Source organism: Ursus americanus, chromosome 12, assembly GCF_024610735.1.
Source record: "Ursus americanus isolate L20-20 chromosome 12, mUrsAme1.1.p, whole genome shotgun sequence".
Lineage (NCBI taxonomy): Eukaryota > Metazoa > Chordata > Mammalia > Carnivora > Ursidae > Ursus > Ursus americanus.
This window is the reverse complement of record NC_142138.1, coordinates 8,757,848-8,765,324: the sequence shown is the minus strand read 5'-3', so window position 1 is coordinate 8,765,324 and position 7,477 is coordinate 8,757,848. Positions and strand designations below refer to the sequence as shown.

Sequence of the window (7,477 nt, the reverse complement as noted above, 5' to 3'; positions counted from 1 at the left end):
GTAGTATCATTTGCAAATATATTCTCCCATTCCGTGGGCTGCCTCTTAGTTTTTTTGACTGTTTCCTTGGCTGTGCAGAATCTTTTTATCTTGATAAAGTCCCACAAGTTCATTTTATCTTTTGTTTCTCTTGCCTTTGGAGATGTGTCATGAAAATGTTGCTGTGTCTGATGTTGTAGAAGTTGCTGCCTATGCTCTCTTCTAGGATTTTGATGGATTCCTGTCTCACATCGAGGTCTTTCATCCATTTGGAGTTTATCTTTGTGTATGGTGTGAGAGAGTGATCAAGTTTCATTCTTTTGCATGTAGCTGTCCCAGTTTTCCTAGCACCATTTATTGAAGAGACTGTCTTTTTTCCACTGGATGTTTTTTCCTGCTTTATCAAAGATTAGTTGCCCAAAGAGTCAAGGGTCCATTCTGGGTTCTCTATTCTGTTCCATTGGTCTATGTGTCTGTTTTTGTGCCAGTACCATGCTGTCTTTGTGATCACAGCTTTGTAGTACAGCTTGAAATCCGGCATTGTGATGCCCCCAGCTTTGTTTTTCCTTTTCAACACAGAATTTGAATATTTCTAACATCAATTTTCATTCAGAATGCATGTTGAAATAGATTATATTAGTTAAGTTCTTGCATTAAATGGATGGCATGCTCAAAAGAACTTAAATTAAGGACTATTTGCAGAGATGTGGACAAGTTTAAAGGAAGAAACAAGGAAAGAAGAGGATCTCAAGAACCAAAGACAGCCAGGAGTCGTTAACACTCTTAGACCAGAAAAACAAGGAAGTCAGTGGGAGCAAAGCATTGGGGGTTAGCTGAAAAAAAAAATTATATTAAGCATTAGGTAATATGCAGACAGTACAAACACCATCTATATAAATAGGCCAAAACTGTGATTCCATTTAGACAAAAAGATTTGTCTTCTTGACTGTCTCAGCACTTATCACAATCCTCACATATAGCAGCACTCAAATGTATATTGAGTATATAAATTGCATCTAGCTCCGTCTTTCACACATGGTTTCCTATAAACCATCAAATAGTCATACAGACTAGTAGCTACCAGCAGCCGGGATGCACTGAGAAAGGTACTTATCCATCTGCCAAAGTACTTAAGGTACCAAATAAAATTGGGCTGGGGAAGGCAAAGCCAATAGTTGAGAATACTGGTAAGAAATGTCCACTTTGGGGGCATCTGGATGGCTCAGACAGTTAAGCGTCTGCCTTCAGCTCAGGTCATGATCCTGGGGTCCTGGGATTGAGCCCTGTGTCAGGCTCCCTGCTCAGCAAGGAGTCTGCTTCTCCCTTTCCCTCTGCCCCTCCTCCCACTCGTGCTCTCTCTCTCTTGTTTTCTCTCTCTCAAATAAATAAAATCTTCTTTTTAAAAAAAGAAAGGTCTACTTTTACTAGCTCTCTTACTGTTATTAGCCCTGGGATACTGCATCATCCCTTCTTGGTTTCCTTAAACTCTGCTCATGCCTTTGTAAATATAATCCCTTTATTAAATTCTTCCCAAACCAAAAAAAAAAAAAATGCATCTAACAGATATAAATTTCTTGAACAGCAGTAATCATATGAATTACAATTTTTCTGAAATTTTGCAGTTGAAAAGTCAGGGTAGCTTTTATAAGAGTCAGAACATTTCAAATTTAGAACTATGTTCTATTTGGCAATTGTATATTTCAAATGAAGAAAACTATTCTCTTGTGGGCCTAGTGAAGAAACCAGAGAAACCAGCAATAAACAGAACAGAGGTTTAAAAAGATACTGGCACAAAGGTGTAAAACAGGTCTTCTTTCATGTTTACTTTTAAGTGTGTGAACGGTGAAATAAAGAGCACCTTAGAAAAAAGTATGTTTGCCCTATATAGGAATTTGCCATGAATTTTCATATATAATCACTTTGTTCCATTCTATGTGAAAAAAGATAGATTAAGCATTAATGACCTTTTTAAAAGAAGAAACTGGCTCTAGATAATTTAAAATATCTGCTTAAAAAAGGATTTATTTAGGTCATGTGAAGTAATTTACATTTTAAAACATGCTGCACATGAAAATGTAGAGTATTATAAGCACTAAATTCTGGATTTATTTTTCTTTTCTTTTTTCCTACGTAATCTACTATATATGTATGTACTATGTGATGTTTGTAACAGAGAACATAAGCAATTAAATGACCACACTGCAACACTGCAGCCAAAATTATCTTTTTACCAGAACCCACTTATGGAAGTGCTTAGGTGGGATTGACTCAATACTCCTAGAGATGGGTAAACTAGGTTTGGGCAGACAAAGCCACAGTGATTACTTCAGAGACTGGTTACTTAAAACCAATGAGGCTCAATGACAAAGAAGGAAGGAAGTCATAGGATTCATAATATATTTTGGTGATGCAGTCAGCAGGATTTGCTAGTAATTCAGATGGTTAAGAGAAAGAGAAGAGTCAAGGCTGATGAACCTGAGCATCTGGGTGATGGTAGCCATGTACTGAGACAGGAAACCCAGAAGAAACAGGTTTTATGGAATAAAAATGAAGGGTTTAGTTCTGGGCATTATAAATTTGAGATGCCTATTAGACACACATGGGTATAAACATGTCCAGTAAACAGTTGCACAGATGAATTTAAGATAAATTTAGAATTCCTTAGGGTAGATTCCTAGCAGTGGAGTTGCTGGATCAAAGGTTATGTGCATTTTAACTGAGTTGTGCCAGAGCCAGCTTCTGCTGACTTGTAAGAGTTGATTATTCAAGAATTTTATGAGCCAATTGTTAGTCATTTTAAAAAATTAAACTACATAGGGGCGCCTGGGTGGCACAGCGGTTAAGCGTCTGCCTTCGGCTCAGGGCGTGATCCCGGCGTTATGGGATCGAGCCCCACATCAGGCTCCTCCGCTATGAGCCTGCTTCTTCCTCTCCCACTCCCCCTGCTTGTGTTCCCTCTCTCGCTGGCTGTCTCTCTCTCTGTCAAATAAATAAATAAAAAATCTTAAAAAAAAAAATTAAACTACATAAACTTACAATTAACTACATTACTTTTTAAAAAAGGATAATGGGGGGTGGTGTTAGAGGTCTAGTAGAGTCAGGATTTTCACCACTGACCCAAAATAATGAAGCTACTTTGTTCTCTCCCATAGTGTCCATGGGAGGTCGTATTGGGAGCAGAAATGAAGCACACCTATGTTTCCCAGGCAGAGTGGTATCAGTTGGAGCACTAGTGTGGAACCAGGACTTCTATCCTTGCCCAGCAGTAATGGATAGCTCCCATCCTGCATGTAAACAGAGTCCAAATTGGAAACCTGGACTTGTACCCTGACTTCTTACAGTAATGAGGTGATGGGCATTTCCCTTCCCCTGCCATAGAAATGTCAGAGAAAGCTGACTAAAACAGGAGATTTAAATAACATTCATGGCTCAATCCAACACCTAAAGAAAGTGACAGAGAAGCATGGTAGGTTAAATTCAATAGTGAAGCAATTGGCAAAATCCAGACAGTATATATCACCCAGTTTCTGCAATAACAATAGAACAACAACAAAAATTTTGTAAGAAAATTTTTAAAGGAGAGGAGAGAATACTTATAGACTTGAGATTTATTGATAAAACACAGTGTGGACATTATTGGGATTCTGATTCAAATAGTCTAACTGTCAAAAGAAATGAGACAATTCAGAAAAATTTTTAAACTGGATGTTTGATGATAATAAAGAATTGCTGCTAAAAAAATTACTGCTGTTTTTTTCATACTTTAAAAAAATCTTAAAAAAAAAAAAAAACCCAGAGTCTCATAACAGAAAACCCCAAAATGTCAAAGTTTCAATCAAAAACCACACATCCCACCTGGAACTAGGAAAATCTCAAACTAAATTACAAATAAACAAACAAAAAAGATAATCAATAGTTGCCATTCTGAGATGACAGAGACTTTAGGTCTATCTGACAAAGATTAAAGTAGCCATCATAAAAGTACTTCAAGAAGCAAACATAAAAACATGTTTGAAATATGGAAAAATAAAAATTCTTGGTAAAGAAATAGGAAATGTAAGGATGGACCAAATGGAAATTTTAGAATTGAAAAATATAATAACCAAAATAAAAACTCAGTGAATGGACTCAACAGCAGAATAGAGGGATCAGAGGGAAGAACTAATGAACTACAAGATATAAAAATATAAATTACTTTATCTGAACAACAAAAAGAAAATAGACCCAAAACAACAACAACAAAAAAGAACAGAGCCTCAGGAACCTGTGGGACCATAACAAAAGATCTAATGTTTATGCCATCAGACTCCCAGAAAGAGAAGAGAAATAGAGCATGGTTTAAAAAATACTTGAGGAAACAATGGCTGAAAACTCCCCAAATATGGGAAAAGACACACACCTACATATTCAATAATCTGACTAAATTCCAGAAGGGATAAACCCAAGAAATCTAAACAAAACCCATCATAGTTAAACTTTGAAAACTAAAGACAGATTAAAAATCTTGCAAGCAGAAGAGAGAAACAATACCTTATGGATCAGAGAAAAACAGTTCAAATGACAATAGATTTCTCATCAAAAACCATGGAAGTCAGGGGTGCCTGGGCGGCTCAGTTGGTTAAGTGTCTGACTCTTGATTTTGACTCAGGTCATGATCTCAGGGTCGTGGGATGGAGCCCTGCATCAGGCCCTATGCTCAGCCGAGAGTCTGCTTCTCTCCTTCCTCCCCTGCTTGTGCTCTCTCTCCCTTTCTCTAAAATCAATCAATCAATCAATCAATTTTTTTTTAAGCCATGGAAATCAGAAGGAAGTGACACAACACTTTCAAAACACTAAAAGAAAAGAACTCTGAACCCAGAATTTTACATCCAGCGAAAACATCCTTTAGGAATGAAGGGAGGGGCGCCTGGGTGGCACAGCGGTTAAGCGTCTGCCTTCGGCTCAGGGCGTGATCCCGGCATTGTGGGATCAAGCCCCACATCAGGCTCCTCCACGATGAGCCTGTTTCTTCCTCTCCCACTCCCCCTACTTGTGTTCCCTCTCTCGCTGGCTGTCTCTATCTCTGTCAAATAAACAAATAAAATCTTTAAAAAAAAAAAAAGGAATGAAGGGAAAACCAAGACATTCTCAGATAAAAGAAAACTAAGAAGTTGTCATCAATAGACGCACACTGGAAGAATGGTTAAAAGGAGTTCTCTAAACAGAAAGGAAGGAACTAGGGGCTCCTGGGTGGCTCTGTCAGTTAAGCATCTGCTTTAGGCTCAATTCATGATCCCTGGGTCCTGGGATCAAGCCCCATGGTGGAGTCAGGCTCCCTGCTCAGCAGGGAGTCTACTTCTCCCTCTCCCTCTGCCGCTCCCCCCGCTAGTGCTTTCTCTTTCGTTCTTGCTCTTGCTTGCTCTCTCCTGAATAAATAAAATATCTCAAAAAAAGAAAGGAAGGAAGGAAGGAAGGAAGGAAGGAAGGAAGGAAGGAAGGAAGAAAGAGAAAGAAAGAAAGAAAGAAAGAAAGAAAGAAAGAAAGAAAGAAAGAAAGGAAAGAAAGAAAGAAAGAAAGAAAGAAAGAAAGAAAGAAAGAAAGAAAGAAAGAAAGAAAGACTAAATAAAGCAAACTTGGAGCATCAGAAAGGATGAAATAATATGGTAAGGAAAAATATAATTAAATATATTAGATCTTCCTTCTTTTTTTGAGATTTCTAAAATATGTTTGACAACTGAAGCAAAAATTTTAATACTGATGCGGTTGTACATGTATATAGGGGGAATATTTAAGATTATTATATTATGAAGGGGGGAGTATAAAGGAAAATGAAGGAGAGTATGGTTTCTACACTCCCCTCAAACTAATAAAGTGACATCACTAGACTGATAAGTTATGTCTGTATATATGATATAATACTTAGAACAATCTCTTAAAAAGCTAGACAAGGAGATGAACTCAAAAACACTATAAAAAATCAAAATGGAATTCTAAAACTATTCAAGCAACCCACAGGAAGGCAAGAAAGGAAAATATAAAAATGAAATACAGGACAAACAGAAAGTAAAAAATAAAATGACAACTTAAGCTCCAAAATGTTAATAATTTCCTTAAATGTAAATGATCTAAACACAAATTAATAGAGATGGTCAGAGTGAATTAAAAAATACAATCCAATGTGTCCGTAAGAAACTCATTTCAAATATAATGATACGGTCAGTTTGACAGTAAAAGAATGGAGAAAGAAACATCATACAAACATTAATTAAAAGTAAGTGGTAGTGTTCCCAGCCACTGCCTTGCCATGGTCGCTTGCTCACACCAGTGCCGCCTATAGCTCGCTGAGCTCCAGCTGAAGGAGTAAAGAGGTAAGTAAGGAGGTCTCTACACGATGGCTTCTACACAGTGGACTGCAAATCCGCTGGTGGTATAACACTGAGGAAGCAACTGGATACAAAAGCTGCTGGCAAGAGTGTGCCCTCTACTGGAAGGGTGAAGAAACCTAATTGATACAGGTCTGGTACTGTGGCACTCTGTGAAGTTAAATATTATCAGAAGTCCACTGAACTTCTGATTCAAAAACTTCTTTTCCAGTGGCTGATGTGAGAAATTGCTCAGGACTTCAAAACAGATCTGTGCTTCCAGACTGCAGCTTTTGGTGCTTTGCAGGAGGCAAGTGAGGCCTATCTGGTGGGCCTTTTTGAAGACATCGACATGTATGCTATCTATGCCAAATGTACAACAATTATACCAAAAGACATCCAACTAGCATGCCGCATAGGTGGAGAACATGCTTAAGAATCCACTATGATAGAAAACATTTCATTCTTAAAATTTTTTTTCTCTTCTTCCTGTTATTGGTAGTTCTGAATGTTAGATATTTTTTTCCATACGGTCAAAAGGTACCTAAAGTGTATATGATTGCAAGTGGAAAAATAGAAGACGGAAATCAGGTAGGGGCAGTTTTTCCATTTTCATTTGTATGTGAATTTTTAACATAAATGTGGGGACATAAAGCCTTAATGCAAGTCAAAATGTTTCAGTGAACCAATTTCAGCAGTTCAACTTTATAACAATTATAAATAAACCTGTTAAATTTTTTAAAAGTTAAGTAGTAAAAAATAAATAAATAAATAAATAAATAAATAAATAAATAAATAAATAAATGCTATCTTAATATCAGATAAAGTACTCTTCAGAGTAAAGGAAATAACCAGAAACAGAGAAATACATTATATAATGATTAATCCACCAGGAAGACATAGCAATCCTAAATATATATGCACCAAACAACGGGTCTAAAAAACATGTAAAATAAAAACTGGTAGAATTGAAAGGATAAATAGACAAATCCACAACTATAGTTGGAGACTTAAATACCCATCTGTCAACAACTGATAGGTTGGATAATAGATCTAAATATAAAAGCTAAAACTATTAGAAGAAGAAGAAAATAAGAGAATATCTTCATGGTCATGAATTAGGCAAAGTTTTTGCAGACAGGACCCAGAAAACCATA

At 36.8% G+C, this 7,477-nt stretch overlaps 1 pseudogene; it reads left to right on the top strand.

Moving 5' to 3' along the window:
• The first annotated feature begins 683 nt into the window (after nt 1–683).
• Nucleotides 684–6,756, top strand: LOC123793612 (histone H3.3A-like; annotated as a pseudogene).
• Nucleotides 6,757–7,477: the final 721 nt, after the last annotated feature.